Source organism: Anomalospiza imberbis, chromosome 3, assembly GCF_031753505.1.
Source record: "Anomalospiza imberbis isolate Cuckoo-Finch-1a 21T00152 chromosome 3, ASM3175350v1, whole genome shotgun sequence".
Lineage (NCBI taxonomy): Eukaryota > Metazoa > Chordata > Aves > Passeriformes > Viduidae > Anomalospiza > Anomalospiza imberbis.
In genome coordinates, this window is record NC_089683.1 from 8,465,238 (window position 1) to 8,483,844 (window position 18,607).

Below are 18,607 nucleotides of genomic sequence, written 5' to 3' on the forward strand. Positions count from 1 at the left end.
TGTGGGAACACAAATATCATCACTACAAGTGTCCCCCCATTCCTCCTTCTGCCTTCAACTTTATAAGCTGAGCATGATGTCATGGCATGGAATATCTCCTTGGCCAGCTAGGGATAGCTGTCCTGGCTGTGTCCCACCCAGTCTCCTCACTGGCGTGGCATTACAAAAAGAAGAAAAGGCCTTGGCTCTGTGTATTCCCTGCTCAGCAATGAGAAAAGAACATCTCTGTATAAACAACCCTGTGTTCAGCACAAATCCAAAACACAGCCCCATACCAGCCACTGTGAAGAAATGTAACTCAATGTCAACCAGAACTAGAACACTCAGGTCAGTGGCAATAGTGTCATAATCTTTTATGCAAGTGGAAATTTGGGAACCCTGGTGTTGAAGTTCTGAATTCCTTATCACTCTGTTTCCCCTCTGTAGAAGTTGTCAGTGTGTTCTTCAAGTGTTGACTGGGCACACCCACATACACCCTCCTACCCTCAACTTTGATTGCATTATTACAGAAATGCTTCAGGCACTGGGGTTTCTCCCTGTGTGTACTGAAAATAGCAGTACTGGTCTTGTTTATAACTGACAAAAGACCCAGGAAAGTACAAGGAGAAAAAAAATCAGCAAGGATAAGGTGCAGAAATGCCTCTAGTTTGAAGGTGAATCTCCATGTGCAGCTTACTGGCAGCACAGATCTTTGCCATTGTCCACAGCTCCTTGAAGGCCCATCAATCTGAGAACAGGGCGTCCTACTTTCACTGACCTTTCTCGTGTATCGTGTGACCTGCACATACTGCCTATGTCTGGGCTGCTTCAAAGAGCTGCTGGACTGCAACTCTCCTTCTGGTGCCTCAGAACACCAAGTTCATTATAAGCCTGAGCAGCAATTCCTGATTCCAGGAGCTAGTTATACAAATGCCTTTCTTATTGGCAAAAGTGACACATACTCATAATTGAAAAGCAGAAACAGTTAGAATATTGTCTTGTGTCTCTGCTACTACAGCATTATTCATAAATAACAATAATAGGGACTGGGCTGGAGGATGGAAGGTGAGCAGGAGTCTTTTGGAACTATCTCTAATGAGGATTAAAATGAAGTGTGGTGTTGCATGATGTTATAATTGGCCAGTGCAATTACATTTTGTTTACCTTATGGTAATGGAATTTATTTTCACAGGTACACTTTGAGAATCATAAATGTTAAATGTACTGCAGAAGAGACCCTGACTGCACTGATGTATTTCCCTTGGACCTCTGTGGGCTTGGGAAGAATAGGGTTACATGCAAATGACTCTTGACAGGTTATGTGGCATTGATTTGTGAAAGGGGCTGCTCTTTCATTTTCTGAGTATAATTACAGAATCTCACTGTTTTCTTTTTCTGTTATTGATGGCTGAAGGGCTTTCATAGCTGAGAATTTCATCTCAGGAGAACTGTGATCTCTACCTTTCTAAATTGTGGTGACACGTTGCCATTGTCATTTGTACATACGGCTAATACAGGTGGCAAGGAATCACTGCATGAATAAGAAAAGAAATGCATCTTCATTTTATTAATGAAAGCAGAAAAGGAGCTCATCTGGCTCCAGATTTATAGCTCTGAAGACTGAGGAACTTCAGGGTTGTTTAATTCAAATGGAGGAAATTAAATTTACTTTATACCATCCTAGCAAACATATTCCCTCCAGGAAGGCCCATGTTAGTCTGTTGGTCATTAGCACCAACTAGTACCAGTACTAGTAATGTGAACAATTATCTCTAGCACTTGGAGGTGTCTTTGATCTGAAAAGGCTGAGTCCAAATTTGGAGGAGGTTAAGAACTGAGATGTGAATGTAAATTTTTTATTACATGCTCTCTGTAGTTTGAAAAGAATGTGGGTTTTTGTGGATGAGAGAAAACAAATTTTTAGTTTGGGATTAAAAAAAAAAATCAGATAAATGCTTTGTTTTCTTTCTAGCAGCATCTGAGCATGAATAACTCAGGTACTTCTGTTTTCCTTGGGGTGCTTCAGCCCAAAGATCTACCAGACTTTGGGGAGGCTGAGTGACTTGACACCTGAACTCCTTTCCCCACCAGGCACTGACAGGAGCTGACAAGGAAAAGGTGACATGGGTACTTCAGGTTCTTGTTACCACATCCTTCTGTGAGGCCAGAGGAAAGGCTCTTTGACTGATAAAATCTGCATCCTCTTTGGTAGGTGAGCACAGTAAATGTGGTAAGATAAATAAAAATAAATCAATGTATGTCAAGTCAGCACCTTGCCACTGCTGGCCAAGCCCTCCTGCAGAGCTGCAGGAGCCCTTCTCCTGCTGGTTTGTCTTGATTGCACACAGGTCACCTCACACTGTGATGTGGTACAAAGTCATCTGCGTGCCTGGGGCTGCAGTCGGCAAATCCAGCCTGGAGCTGGCTGAAGGCCAATGTGGGGCTGGGCTGAAGTCAGACCTCTGCTTTGTGACAGTTCAGGAGATGCTCATGCTGATTCTGACAAAAATTGCACAATCCCATGCACATCTCTTCCCTTCTGGTCCCTTGTGAGCTGAGCAAGTGGTTCCCAGAGAGAAAAAAAAATAGCAATATGTTTTGAAGGGCTCTTAAAGAGTTTTATTTTTCACATTGCTTGCAAGCTACTGCTGTGCTTATTTGCCTATCAATTCATTTTCTCTTTGCTGGTACATTTACTCTATATTTAGCACATTTTAAGAGGACAACTAGATTGTACAGACAGAAAATCACACAGTAGGGTCTTATTTACTATACTCTAATAACTGTGTTCATAAATCCAACCTCTCTCTGGAAGACTCATAGACCTGTCTTTTCTTTCTCCCCTTTGATTCCTGTCCTTGCCTCTCTCTCCGTTGACAGCCGGCAGTTGGAGTTGCACTCAGTACCTCTGAATATTATGGTCCATTTACTTAAATGTGGATGCTGATATAAAATTTACGGTATCCAAGTTTGACTCTTTTTGTCTTACATTTTTGTTGTGGTCTATTGTTTATACATTTACAGTGAAAGACATTTCTGTGATATTAAGATTTATGCCAGGCAGGAAAGCTGAGAGTGGATGTTTATCTGAAATTCAGTTTCCTTGGTTATCTGGGTATTGAAGGGGTCTTTATATGTTAAAATGCACTTAGACTAGCAGCTGATGACACATTGAAAGCCTTTCCTGAAAAAATATTTTGTATGATGTTTTTAAGGACATACACCTTATTTTAACTTTTATAATTTATAGCACTGCAGTTATATAAAAATTGTAATAAAATCTACATTGTATAATTAAAAATTAAATGCTACAATAAAACAATATGCAATTTATTAAAATACTTAGTAGATGCATTTTCAAAAAAATCACTTCACAGATCACCTGATATAAAGTAAAATTAAGAATTATGAAAATCAAACATTTTTGTTGGATTCAAACTTGTTGTAACTAGAGTAAATGGTGAGGCAGAGGGAACTCACAGAATGGTTTGAGTTGGATTCCACAGAATGGATTGAGTTAAAGTTCATTGAGTTCCGACCTCCCCGCCATGGGCAGGGACACCTTCCACTAGACCAGGTAGCTCAGAGCCCCGTCCAACCTGGCCTTGAACACTTCCACGGATGGGGCAGCCACAACTTCTCTGGGCAATGTGTTCCACTGTCTCACCACCCTCACTGTAAAGAATTTCTTCCTAACATCCAATCTAAACCTATCCTTATTCAGTTTAAAGCCATTTCTGCCTTGTCCTCTCTAGAGGCCCTTGCAAAAAGTCCCTGTCCTGCTCCCTTATAACCTCTTTAGGTACTAAAAGGTGTTATAAGGTCTCTTGGAGCCTTCTCTGCTCCAGGCTGATCAACCCAGCTCTCTCAGCATTTCCTCACAGAAGAGGTTCTACAGCCCTGTTGAGCATCTTAGTGGCCTCTTGTAGACTCGTTCAGTTCCAGATGGACCAGACTGAAAGAACCTGAAACCGGGATTATGTAATAAAGTTCTGTCACTGTGAATAAGAAGTCCTACACTATTTTGTAGGTAGGCTGTGAAGTGGTAGGCCCTCAGCTGCTCCAAAAACTTTCTATAATTTCTCTTTTATAAGTAGGAAAAAGCTTGGACATGGAGTGGTACAGTTATTCATGGTAAATGTTGAGTATTGCCTTTTTCTCAAGACTTTTTGTGATAATGTTTCTATGTATTGAAGATCAAACAGCCATGACTCTGCTTTCTACTTGAGTAGCTTTATCTTTGTTATCCTGTTCATATAAAAAATGGAAAAAACAGAGTATATCAGCCCAATGGTGTGGAGAGAAGCTGGTGAAGGAGCTGGAAACTGCTCTGTACCATCCTTTGAGAAAGCCAAAACCAAAGCATTTGTCTTTGTCTTGGAGTACTAAATGTATAGCTGCTTTGGAGTAACTATTGCATATGAGATGCAGCTACTCCTGAGACTCAAGAGTGATAAGGTACCTAAACCCATTAAACTAATTTGAAAACACCAGTGTAAAAAATTGCATATTGTTTTACTATTAGCACTAGTGTAGAGAAGTATTTATCCTAGGTTTTTCCTAGAATAGCAAAGGTTGTTAAGCTGCTGATTTTTGTATGCTGCAGGGAAGGAAAACCATACTCCTTTATTAATATTCTGTGTATGCAAATGTGCTCACTGCCACGTGAATGTTTTGATCATTCTATTAACCAAGCAATAAATACACAAAAAAGAGGTGGGGAACTGAGGTTGTATTTTTTTCTTACCAACCTCTAAGATAATCTGTTTCATAGGGCTGTATGTAAAATGTAGGCATAACTTTCAGTATCTTTCAGGTCCATCACCTGCTATTTTCCTTTGGTGATCTCAGCACACTCAGGGAGATAGATGGGTATATCAGAAAATTATCCACACATAATTTGTCTTATTTGGGCTCCAGTGACAACAGACTTTATGCTTTGGAAGAGCCTGGGGTTAGCATGGTGAGGAAAAGAAATAACTCTTACCCTGAGGGCTTAGTTCTTTCCATGCAGCACAGAGGGCAGCTGAAAGCTGTGTGGGGAAACTAAACTGCTGAAGCATTTTGTGTTTAACGTGGCATGAGAATACGGATGAGATGAGTTGCTCTTCCCCACTGCCAACCCTTGAACTTAAGATTGAAAGAAATCCTGATGGGATTATTTCAAAAAGTTCCCCTGAAGAAAGTGAAGAGGTTACGGAAACAAAATCTATTATCCATCATCCCGTCATTAACAAAGTGGAAGGACTGGCAGAAGAATTGTTGGCCTAAACTTGAGACGTCAGAAAATAGGTAAGAAAAATAGACTGGGGAAATATTTCCTGGGAAGGGGAAGGGATTGGATGGTACTGCTAGCCCTCTTCATCTCTCATTTTTAGGAGTCTATTATGTTATTTTTGTAGAGTGAAGAGTGGTTGAAATGATTAATGGACTGCAGGGCTTGACGTGTGAGCAGTCGGCCAAAGTGAATGTGTACAGCAAGCTCAGCTGCAGGGAGGGATTCCTGAGTGCTGCTGGCTGGACAGGCAGGGGTGCTGCACCCTGCAATTTAAGGAGGTGTAATTAGCTGAAACAATACAAAAGTTAGCCAAGAAAATCTTTCAACACAGCGTTTTATTGTGCGTACCTGTGATCTCTGCCAGGAGTGACAGCTTGCTCTGTGCCACTCAGCTGCAGCGCTGGCATCCATGGCACACTCACTCTCTCCTAGTCCATGCCACCCCTCAGCACAGTTTAGGGCATGTGCTCTGCTCCCCAGTCTGGCTCTGCAGCCCCCTTTACCACATCATGGGCTGTCGCCCACTAATCCCCAGAAAAGCCAGAAGGTACATTGCATCCCATACTGTGTTTAAATGACAGGGGACCATAGGTCAAAGGGGAAAAACATCACAGATGAAAAGAATAGGCTGGATTAGACAGAGAAGGTGCATAATACTAATTTCAGAAAGGTCTCTGCAGGTATGAGGGCTCTGCTGACACCACCCCTGGAGGAACCAGCTGGGGTAGAAGGACTCCTCCTTCATGACCATCCCCTTCTACCTGCCAAGCCAGACCAGCTGCCAATTCAGCTGCAGACTTGGAGCAGGAATTGAGAGCAGCAGATGTTGTGGCCTGCTGAAAGCTTGCTGGTGGCTGAGTGTTTGAACTCCTAGAGAAGATCTCTTGTGGAGATGGCCACTGGCTGACTGCAAGATTGCAGCATACCATAATTTTGGATAATTTCAGAGTTTTACTGTGAAACTTCCTCATGGAGGAAAATGTATCAGGATCTTCCTAGCACTCTGTAAAACCATGCAATCAAAGTTGGTCCTGCCTCTCCACTACCTTGCTGGAGTCTTGCTGAAATGCTGCAGTGTTGTTGGTAGTGGCTTTGTCCTGTGCCATTTCGGAAAAGTGATGTGACTTTTTATATGTGTAATTAGATTTGAGTCTATTTGATCTCCAAGCAAAGGAGAGAGGAAATGATATTTTGTGAGCATGTTCTGTCCAGGGGGAGGGGAGGGAATATATTTTTTTAAAAAAGGAAAGAGAACATTATCTGGCTTTTTTACTTTTATCCTGACACAATCATGTCCCATAAGCTCTTAGATATGAAATAAAACACGCGCAATTTACTCTTGCTTTAGGCCCACATTCTGTCCTAATAAATCTCACAGAATGTGAAACCACAAAAACTGCTCCACTGTGTCACACGAGAGGTTCAGCTGCTCCAGCACTACCCTTTAACATTGCCCCATTACAGCTTATAAAAAGGTTTCTTATCCACATAGTGGGTTTCAACGATGGCATAATGCTGTTTTTCATTTTACCCTCTGCCTTATGCTGCTAATTTTTAATAGTCTCTTTATCATTCTGGCCACTGCTGAAGATTGAGGTGAAGTTTTCAGAAAACAATCTAGTGTGAGGCACTGCTGGTTATGTAAAGTTGTTCCTCTCTGTCTTCATTGCTTGGCACTTGTTAACTCTTAATTTTGTCTGGGCTCCCTGTGGCTGGCTTTGGTTGATTGCAGGTTCTGTGAGATGGGCACTAAGCAGGGTGCTGGACCTGCCTGTGATGCTGCATGATGGCAACTAAATTATTTGGTTTTTTCTTTTTCTCTATTTGCTGATGAGGCTAATTAACTTGATAGAAACATGATAAAATAATATATTAATGTCATTGTAAATCTGTTTTATTCTTCTTTCTAAAAGCTATGATGTTCATCTCCAAGGTAAATGAGTATGGTATTTCATTCTGCATAGCAAAAGATGTGATGAAGACTGTGGCTGTTGTGTAATTTTAATATAAATAGGGTCATCTGTACATAGTTTGTCTGATGCTCCTGTTTTACTTCTCTGTCTTTTTCATTTTACCTCCTTAGACCTCGTAGTTATTCAGTGATTTTTTTTATTAAATTATTTATTATAGCCAGATGATTGATGTTGTTTCACTTTGGTTCTTTGCAGCTTCCCAATTCTTTAGTTGTCAAAATGACAAGCACTCAGTGATTAATTAAAACCTTGATTTTGCTCTGTTATTGTTCATCTTCAGTCAAATACAAATTCTTATGTATTCCAGCAAATAATAAATATTCCCCAAATTCAGGTTTCTAAACTTTAGATGAAGGAAAACCCTCATTTATTTTTCATTATTAATTTTTCATTATATTTAATTTTTTATATATGCACACATGTATATATAAAAAAAAAATTCTTGTGAAAAATGGTAAATTGAAATCTTTATATAAGAAAACTGCCAGCATGGCCTGATGTTGGATGGTAACCTCCGTAAACTTCCTCATAGAGCTCTCTTTTTTCTGAGAAAGGTGAGACAAATTAAGAGTGGGCCCTTGTCAGGACTGACAAACCCCCTTGCTCTAACTGGAATTAATTGTGGTGCCTTTTTTTTTGGTGTTGTGGACATGCAGCATGCATTTCTCTCAGCTATATTGAAGTGTTTGGTATTGGAAGATACGTCTGAATTATTTCCCTTGAGATCTCTTTATAGTTGATTGAAAGAAATAAGCACTCTCAAAGGTGCAATTTGCCTCATATTGAAGGAGACATCTAGCATGGGGTGCTGAAGTGCATCCTATCGCCTGGTAAGAATGAGACAAGCCTTGACATTGGGTCAGATAGCTCCCACTCAGCGACACTGGCACTTGGGCTAAGGTGACTGATCTATTCTGTGTAGCTGGACACAGAGCAAGCAGCGTCTCCCAGTTCCTTTCCCAGGCCTTGTGCCGGGCCTGGGAAAGGCTTCTCCTTTCCTATCCTGGTATATGCAAAAGCTTAGTGGCAGTGAGAGCTGCTGGGAATGGCAGAACAGATTCCTTTGAATGAAGTCAAACCATTCAATGTGCAGAAACACAGCAGCCTGAGCTGGTCCAGCCTTTGCAGTGTTGGGGTGGGACCCTGCACAGAGCTTTCTGTAGGTGTTGGAGGGAAGATATTGCGATGGCAAAGCACTGAGTGCTCTCCACGGGAGGGCTACTTGACCAGCATGACAATCAGCCTTTACCCCTGGAACAGACACTCCTAATTCCTCTTGGGAAGAGCTGATGGGTTGGCTGGAAATGTTTTAAGGTATGTTTGGCTTTCTGGAATTGCTTTCACAGACCAATTTCTTTTTCATGGGGTCTCATGTGAGAATAAACTCATTAGCTTTCTGGTATGATTCCCTGAATGGCTGACTCATGAATTCTTCTAAAGTTTCAAATTTTCCTGTACATAGCACATCAGATTTTGCTGGTAAACTGAATTTAGCCTTCTTTTCAGTCTTTGTTTAGGTTTTTTATCTAATTTATGCTGGTGCTTCTCATTTCTTGCTTCCTCTGCTTAATGTTCCCAAGATGTGATTGACTGCACCTGAAGTTACAGCTTCTTGGCCTGTTAGAAAAAGAAATGAATTTGTCCCAGTAAATTACTAAGCTAAAATTCATATGATAATACTTTTGCTGATTGGTTATAGTCTTCCATTATGAAAAACTCAATAAAATCTTAATTAGGAAAAAAATAAACCAGATAAGGAAAAAAGCAAGTAAAACAAATTTAAAATGTCCTGAAGTTCTCTACTCTTTATCAATTCCTTTGATGGTATTGAATAGATACTTACCCTGCTTTGGAACTCTACAAATGTCATTGCTGAGCTACTGATTCTGCTGAAAGGACGAGGATCAGATGAGGAAAATTCAAGATTTGAAAAAGGGTGTCCACTGCCAAAATGAATACCTGTGCATATTCCATAAAAGATTTCTGCATATGTGATTTTTAAATTTTTGTCAGCCACTCTCATGTCTTCCTGATGTATTGTTATACATGGAATGAGCTTTACATGTAGTTTCAGTTGTAGAGTGTAAAGAAACCTCCCCAAGATTCTGCATCGTGAATGTGCACAACAGAAAGGGATGAAGAGATTTCTTCCTGTTGTAAAACCTGTTTGACTGTATTGAACCCAAAAGAATGGGAGACAGCAAGAAAACAAATTCAACAAGTTCCTCCCACCCCTTTTTTTTGCCAGAAAAATTAATTGCATGTTTCCTATGAAGCAAAGCACAATAGGGTTTTATGGTACATTTCTTGTAGTTTTGTTACACTGCCACTGAAAATACAGAATTTTATGCAGGTATGTGTTCGTGGTGTTAAGCATTTCTTCACAGAAATTTGAACAAAGGCTCAAGGCTCAGATGAAGAAGTGGTTTAGACATCATGAGACTCAGAGTAGCAATTGATTAGGGAGAAGGCTTTACTAGAGACCGGGTTAGGGGCCATTCTCTGTGCATGATGCCATGGAACAGATTATTTTGCTTAGATAAACCCAGTTAAACACTCATGTTATTTTCCAGTCCATATGACAGTATTTCTACCTTCAAACTACATTTTGGGACCATCTTTGGGGCTGGGAGAACTCCTGGGTGATGGTCAGGCATTGTCAGGGGGATAATGAGTTCGCAAAGGCCATGTCAAGGACAGCGCTGACATGTCTGGAGGATCACATGATGGTGCTTGAACCTGTTCATTCAGTTTTCCTTCTTTCTTTTATTTTTATCTTTTTTTCCTCCTGTAAGGCAGACATTGTGTCATATGGATTAAATGGGGAAAAGCTAGGAAAGCAAGGTAGGGACAGCCTAAAGTGGGGAACACTGGGACACCTAAGCCAACTAACGAAATCCAGCAAAGGGGTGGTATCCCCAGGGGTCAATACTATATCTGTTTTGTTTAACTAATTCCTCAATGACTTGGATGAGGGGGTAGAGACCCTACACAGGAAGTTTGCTGATGATATAAAACTGGGTAGAGTGGCTTCTGTGTTGCCATTCAGTAGGATCTCTGAGCTCCTTCTTTAATTGTGCAAAACATCTGCCCAGCCATGGAACTTAAAGTCAGAAAGAAATGCTTTTTGTAAATACTCTAGACAACTCAACAAGTTATTAAATGATAAAGTGTTTTGCTTTCTGAATTTAAGGAACATGAGTTCTATAATTAATATGCTTTGATTTAAAATATTTCAATATAATTATTTATTTAATGATGCATCCATGCATATTAATCCCTTAAACTTCTTTGTTCACTTATAGTTTTACTTTTCCCCCCCATGTGTGCCAGGCCATTCTTTATAAAATCTACAGTTTGTCTGCTTTCCACAGGACTTCATTTATAGTCATAGAATTTCAATTTTACTTTAGGCTGGCCTTGACAGTGATGTTAGTGAGTCCTTTGTCTCAGTAAGTAGTGATGTAAAGGATTTAAACTCACTCGATTTGCTGTCTTTATGAAAATTTGAAGCTGGATGTAGCTAAAAAACACTTTTGTGCCTTCCCACCTGCTGCTGTGCCTTTTTGCAACAAATGAGGTTGCCTTGTCTTTTAAAACATTTGTGCTTTACCTTTATTAAAGATAATGGGAATTTTCCCAATATGCCAATGGAGTATATCTGTCAAACTTGAATACAAAGAACATGTAATTCTTCCCTGTTGGTGGGATCAGAATATTGTCACAGTGCTTTCAGTAATATGTTACAAAATATTTTGATCAAAATAGTTAAATCCTATCAGATTTAGCATGATGTCTGGGGGTATTGTTTGTCTGTTCCACAATCAATAAGGCTGAGGTCTTTGAAAAAATTGTTACATTCAAAAAATAATCATCCTTATGCACAAACAAAAATTGCATGAAATTTCCTAAGTCTAATAGTCCCAATGTTTGGGACATTTGATTTTTTAAAATATATTTTAGCTCTAAATGGATCATTTTATATGTAATGTTTGGATATTTTCAAAGATTGAAAAGCAATGTTGCATGGAAACTGAACAAACTTTTTATCAAAAAAGTTTGAGTTACAAGCCTTCAATACTGCTTAATTTTTCAGCCTGAGCTAAAAGGTTAGCTAAGCTTGTTTGTTAATTCACATTCTCTGGTGGATGTCCCATCCCTGAAAGTGTTTAAGGCCAGGTTGGATGGGGCTCTGAACAACCTGATCTGGTGGAAGGTGTCCCTGCCCATGGCAGAGGAGCTGGAACTGGATGAACTTTAGGGTCCCTTCCAAACTAAACCACTCAATTATTCTATGGTTCTGAGTGGAAGCAAAAATACAGGGAAAATATGATTCCCACATCTTGAAATATCTTCTGTGAGTTGAAGATTATTGTTGGAGTCTGGTTTGGATCAATCTTAGTTCCTTGGAAACTGAAAGAGCTGAGGCAGATTTCCTGTGTGCTGACTTCAGGAGTTTTGTGGGGAGCTTAGTTTGGCCATCTCTTGCCTCTCCCAGGAGAGGGCTGAAAGGACTGAATCAGGACTCTTCTGTGCTGCATGTTATGAAGGCAATGGTATTCAAACTGTTGTCACAATTAACATCAATGACAAAGAGGAAGAAGAAAGAAAGGCTTGCTTTGAGTACACTTAGAAATTTCTGATTCTCTGACCTTGATGAAATGCTGCTCAGGTTTGTTAAAACCCTAGTTGAAGCAATCTCAGCAGTCTCTCAGTACACTTTGAGAGTGTGTGGAGGTGGATTAAGTTTTGGAAGGCTGGAAAAGGGCAAACATAAGACAAATTAAAAAAAAAGCCAAAAGGGAAGGTTATAGAATGGTGGGCCAGATCTTTTTGTTGGAACATGTGAGATAAAGAAATCCAACAGTACTTTTGTAGGGCACCTAAAAGAACACCAGATGAGTAAGTAGTAAATTTGTTGGCAGTATACAGTGAGTGTTAAATCATTTGTCAGGATTTAATCATATCAGATCAATCCAAAACCTTTTTATGTGAAGTAACATGCCTCAAGGGTACAGACATGGTATAGCTAGGCTTTGCTCAGGGCCTCACATAACACAGGCAAGTTGGGGTTACTGTAGAGTGGGGACAAAGGTGTCTGGGGATGCTGCATTCAGAGCAGCTGTCAGCGCTTTGCTGCCAAGCTGCTATGATGAATTGAGGATCTAGCCTAGGCTTAGTAAGTTCAATGTTTTCATTATAATCCAATACCAGGTCTCTAGAATTTGCTTATTAAACCTGCAAGTGAAATGTATCTGAAAGAGGCAGCATGCAGATTCAAAGATAAGAATTAATTCAGAGTTATCACAACAATTAAAAGAAATAATGTTGAAAACAACACAGAATTTAATTAAAACAAAAGTATGGTTCTGCACTTAGGTGGAGATAAACAGCTGAGAAAATACAATAAGAAAAACAGAGATAAGACAGCTAACAGTCTTGCAAAGAAATATTTGGACATTACAGTGGGTCACAAAATGAATGTAGGTTGAGAGTATTATGTTGTGCCCTGCAAGGTTTGGGTAGCTGACAGCAGGGGGGTACAGGGGTGACTTTTGTGAGAAGCTGTCAGAAGGTAGCATGTCTGGGATAATGTATTTTAGAAGGGTGAAAAAAAACCTGTGCAACTACAGCTGGAGAGAGGATTGAGAATACGTGAGAGCAGCAGCTCTGCAGGCACCCACGTCAGTAAAGGAGAGGCAGGGGTGCTCCAGGTGTTACCCTGCAGCCCCTGGTGCAGCCCACGATGGGGCAGCTGTGCCCCTGCAGCCCATGGAGGCCCACGGGGGAGCAGAGACACACCTTCAGCCCAAAGGTGGCTGTGACCCTCTGGGAAGCTCGTACTGGAAGAGGCTCCTGGCAGGACTTGTCACTCCATGGGGATAGGAGCTCATGCTGCATCTGACCCGCTGGCAGGGTTTGTGATCCTCTGGGGTACTCACACTGGAGCAGCCTGTTCCTGGGGGAACTGCAGCCTGTGGAGAGAGTCATGCCAGAGCAGTTTGTGCAGAACTGTAGCAGTGGAGAGGACTCAGCTGGAGGAGTTCATAGAGGACTGACTTCCTTGGGAGGGACCCTGCCCTGGAGCAGGGGAAGACTGTGAGGACTCCTCCCCCAGAAGAGAAAGGAGCAGCAGAGACAACATGTGATGAACTGACCACAGCCTCCATTCCCCATCCCCCTGAGATGCTGGGAGGAAGAGGTAGAAGAATGGGGAGTGAAGCTGAGCCTGAGAAAAGGGAGTGGTGGTGGGAATGTGTTTTAAGATTTAGTTTTATTTCTCATTACCCTATTATGGTTTGATTGGTAGTAAATTAACGTGATTTCCTCAAGGAGGTTCTGTTTTGCCCATGACAGTCACTGATGAGTGATTTCTCTCTGCCCTTATCTAAGCCTATGGGACTTTTATTATATTTTCTCTCCCCTGCCCAGCTGAGGAGGGCAATGACAGAGTGGCTTTGGTGGGCACTTGGCATCCAGCCAGGGTCAGCCCACCGCACTGCTGCATAGAGGTCAAACATCACACTGGGATTTATGAACAGCAACATAGTCCATAAAATTTGCAACATAATTCTTCTTCACAACATTGTTATGGTTTCTTAGAAGTGACCCAGCTTGGGGGGAGTACAGAGGGAGGCTATGAGCAAAGCCTTGGAACCTACAAAGGATGGGGTATTTGGTGTCCTTAGAACACACAAGAAAGAAAGGAGACATTATATCAGTGTATGAATACATAAAAAAGATGCAAAGAAAGTGGCAGTGAAGAGTAAAGCAAGAAATAAATCTCAAGCTGCAGACAGAGAATTTTATTTAGAATTTGAAAAGTGATAAAGGTATTCCTTTTCTCATAGTAGGAATTGGTAGACATTTTGGTTGCTTAAGAACATTTCACAATGCTCGTCACTTAGAGGTATTAAAGAATAGGCTCAGCAAGCAGGGATAAGATAATTTGGGAATATGATGGGTAGTTCTGAGTAGTTCCTTGTTATAGAAAGAAAAATGAACTAGATAATCAGTTTGAGTGCCTTCTAACTAGTCTATGTTTGTGCAATTTTGTTGTCTGTCTAGACCTGGTACAGGTGAAAAAAAACTATAACAGCAAATTGTCTCCCTTTTTTCTTATCTGCACCATTCCCTCTTCCCTGAAGTCCTCTGGCTGCTCCAGAGAGCATGAGCACTGTTGCAGTTGCTCCTCTATCATAGTGATGAGTAATATTTCTAAGTGATAACAGTAATTAGAAATATATGTATAACATATATATAGAAAGCACCAATCTGTGCTTGAGTGTTGAGCTGCTGGAGGGTCAGAAGGCTAAACAGAGGGATCTGGACAGGCTGGATTGATGGGTCGAGGCTGATGGTGTGAGATTCAAACAGGCTAAGTGCTGAGTCCTGCAGTTGGGTCACAACAAGCCCTGCAGTGCCACAGGCTGGGGGCAGAGTGGCTGGAAAGCTGCTCAGTGGTAAAGGACCTGGAGTTGCTGGGGACAGCAGCTGAACATGGACCAGAGTGTGCCCGGGTGGCCAAGAAGATGAATGGCTCTTGGTTGTGTCAGCAATAGTGTGGTCAGTGGGACCAGGGCAGTGAGACCCTGTGCTGGTGGGCACTGGTGAGGTTGCAGCTCAAATCCTGTGGTCAGATTTGGACACCTCTCTGCAGTAAAGACACAGATGCTGGAGCATGTCTAGAGAAGGGCAGCAGAGCTGGTGAAGGGTCAAGAGCAGAGGTCTGATGAAAAGCAACTGAGGGAATTGGGGCTGTTTAGCCTGGAGAAAAGGAGGTTCTGGGGGGACATTATCACTCTCTACAACTCTGAGAAAGGAGGTTGTAATCAGGTCAGTGTTGGTATCTTCTCCCAGGTAACAAGCTATAGGATGAGAGCAAATAGCCTCTAGTTGTATCAGGGGAGGTTTAGATTGGATATTAAGAAACATTTCTTTACTGAAAGTGCTGTCAAGTGCTGGAACAGGCAGCCCAGGGAAGTGTTGGAGTCACTATCCCTGGAGGAGTTAAAGGATGAGTCGATGTGGCACTTACAGACATGGTTCAGTGATGGGCTTGTCAGTGCTGGGTTAATGGTTGAACCTGATGATCTTTTAACCTAAGATATTCTAAGATTCTATATTTGTTCTTGGTCAATGGTCAATGAAGTAAACGGTTTATTCAGACACCTATACAAATGTTTGGACTCCCAAAGGTTGAACAGCTATGACTTCTACTGAAATTACTGTGAACTTCAAACTCCTGAGACTTCTGCAGTTTAGATACTTCTGCAGAAACCTTTAATGGTCTTTAAAAGGATAAATTATTTTTATTTAAGCATTGCTTATGTTCAAATCGGAGCTGACATTTTGAAAAGTCAATGTACAATGAAATGCCAGAAAAATATTTGTTAGACTTCTTGTCATTTGTGGTCATGCTACTCCTCCTTTTTTTTTTTTTTTTTTTTTTTTTTTGAAAACAGGAAGATATTAACCTCTTGTATGTCTGCAGTCAATGTAAGAACTCCTATTCCCTAGTGATCTTCAAAGCAAAAATGCCTGGAATAAACATGAGGGCTGTGCTATGTCATAAAGAGTCATGATTCTTCCTTTAGCACAGACTTTAAGAAAAACAAGCAAACTGTAAACAAAGACCATGACAGCCTTTCTTCCTGATGTCTGCACAGTGTATAGGTGGATCTTTCTTTTGATGCTGCAGTAGTAAATAACAGATTTTGCTGTATGCTTGGAAGACTTCAAAGCTTCCTGATGCTTTCAATTTTATTAAAATGTTCCACAGCCAGGTTTGTTCAATGTTTTTTGAATTTCATTGGCAATATCACTCACTATCTGTGCTTTGAAATGTTAGTGGGTTTTTTGTTTGTTTGCTTGCATGTTTGTTTTTGTTATTGGTTCCTTGTTTTCATTTGGTTATTTGACCATACTACTACCATTAACAGTCAAACAAACTATGAAAGAGAAAACACCAAACCCTGCAAGGTGTTGCTATTGCTCTGAAATAATTACTGCAGGAGCACTGGTGGCCACAAGGATCCTTCAAAGGGGAGTAGTTGGTAGCTGGATAATAAACTCTGTTCTGAATTAGTCTCTGTTTAGGTCTCTGATGGAGAGGGTGAAATGGACTTGTTATTTCCCTTTAATGGTGTGTATGAGGGCCAGATACAGCTGAATTCTTTGCACATAGCAGATTGCAGAGACTGCTGCCTAGCTATGGGTGGGATCTGCAGTTATGATTTGGCATTTCTTTTCCCCAGTGCATGGTGGAGTATAGTGAATATAAATGTCTATTTCACCATGTGGAGCTACAAAGTGTTCCCAGCACTGGCTGGGGAATGATTGCAGAGATGAGAGGCTCTGTGGTGGTACTGCGGCTAAAAAAGGACTATTTCCTCAGAAATCTGCTGCTGCTGTCTGCCCTTTCCTTCACTGTGGATGCCACAGTTCTCTGGGTAATTGAAGACACCATCTGACATAATTCTGAAGTATTTTCATAGTAATTGCTCCAAATTGGTAAGCAAGAGTGAATTCTCAGAACTGTTTTAGGTACTACAACTTCTTTTTGCAATTCCTGCTTACTAAATCAAGCAGCCTGAGGGGTCAGAGACAATTTTACAAGTCCTCATGTTTTACATGGAATGTCTTTCCTGTTCCAGCTGTTGCTCTTTCATGAAAGGACAGAATGTCTTAAAAAATAAATAAAGGCAAGTTCAGACAAGAATAATTAAAAAAAAATAGCCACTCTTCCCTTCTTCCAAACTTCCTTTTATGAGGGGGGCATGTCTCTGAAAGTCTGCAAAGATTTTTGTGAACAAAAGACCTATTGGAACTCTACTTTGGCTCCAGTGTTCCACTCTTTCTACAAACCTCTTGCTATCGTGATGTCCAGGCTGTCCTTCTTCTTTGTGTATCATACATAACGTCTTCAAACAAAAGCATCTCATATAGTCAACAGATGTGTTACTGGTACATGCTTTGGTGTGATTCTTCAACCTGCTTGTTGTTCCTCATATCTCAGGAATAAAGATATTTGTTGAAATGTGAAAGTGATTATTTCAAAATGGATAAAAAGGAATGTACAAGCAACCCAGCATTTGAGGGTAGAAGTCCCAGGATTATGAGATAGAGAACAAGGACATCTGGAATACAAGCTCTTACTACCAACATTTCTGGAAAGAAAAGCATAAGATAATGCTTAAACATTTAAGGCTGACTCTTAACTCGAAGGGATTAGGCTGATATCTTTATGGAAGCATATTATTTTTATCTTTTCCTAAAGCCTTCTCTGAAGCATCTTGTGATGGTCATGAATAGGGATAAGATATTGTAATAGATCAACATGAGCTGAGGTGACTTTTACTGGGCTATGCAGTCCCTCCTATCACTATGGCTGATCAGAGAAAAAGAAAACTGAAAGGAGCCCTTTGGTACCTCTACTATCCCTTGTACAATTTTGCTACAAAATGTCTTCCCAGTAAAGAACAAAATGTTCTGTTTCTGTCTCTCTTTTTCAGACAATTGCATCTTCTATCTAGAAATTATCTCTAAAATATCCCAAAGTGTTGGTATTCAACATGGTGATGACCAGTAGGCACTGCTTTACAAGTGCAGAAGAAAACTAATTTGGAGTGAAATGGACTTTTCCAGACACTATCTTTTATATTTTTACAGGTGATGTGAGCACTGATTGTTGCTGCTGACAGTGATGTGAAAGCATGGAAGATGTAGAGCTGTACCCCTGTCTGCTGCTGGGAAAGTACTGTGAGCAGAGCCTGGTCCTTGGAGAGCTTCAAGGGCAAGGAAATGAGAAGGTTCTGATCCCCAAATTCCTTGACTATCTTGTGCATTTTAAAAAAGTTCACAGTGAGGAGTCTAAGGAAGAGGAACCTATGGACTCACAGGGTCAAGACCACCAACCAGAGTGGGCACAGAAAACTAGCAGGGCAGATCTCTGTTTTATGCAAACTCTTGCTCCACCTCCTCAGAGGTTTTTCTACTACCATCAGTATCTGGTTATCAGCAAAAGCATTGCTTTGTCCTCCTCACAAGCTGCTTATCACCAGAGGTGGGAGCTGCACATACATATTCTGGCCCTTCCCCCACAAATACTTCTCATTAAGTGTGACAGGCTTCTGAAGAAGTATTGTTACTTGTAAATAAAATATGGTTGCTAAGAAACACTATGATTAACATGCTGACAATACAACCTTCTTTGATTGTTTGGGCACCAATTGTCTGCTTCTGTAATCAGTGAGGAAATAATATTTTGGAGGAGATTTGTCAGGCTGAGAAAACTATTTTTTTTTTTAGTTTCTTTTAAAATTAAATTAGAGTCTAGTATTTCCATACAAAGAAAGGGTCTCCAAGACATAACTCT

At 40.7% G+C, this 18,607-nt stretch overlaps 2 long non-coding RNA genes across 2 annotated transcripts; both read left to right on the plus strand.

Moving 5' to 3' along the window:
- Positions 1 to 335: 335 nt before the first annotated feature.
- Positions 336 to 3,748, plus strand: LOC137470234 (uncharacterized). Its single transcript, XR_010996956.1, has 4 exons — positions 336 to 653; positions 1,172 to 1,295; positions 2,071 to 2,187; positions 2,328 to 3,748. It is a non-coding gene; the product is annotated as an uncharacterized lncRNA (long non-coding RNA).
- On the plus strand, positions 3,749 to 13,584 carry LOC137470235 (uncharacterized). Its single transcript, XR_010996957.1, has 2 exons — positions 3,749 to 4,005; positions 13,147 to 13,584. It is a non-coding gene; the product is annotated as an uncharacterized lncRNA (long non-coding RNA).
- The last annotated feature ends 5,023 nt before the right edge of the window (positions 13,585 to 18,607 follow it).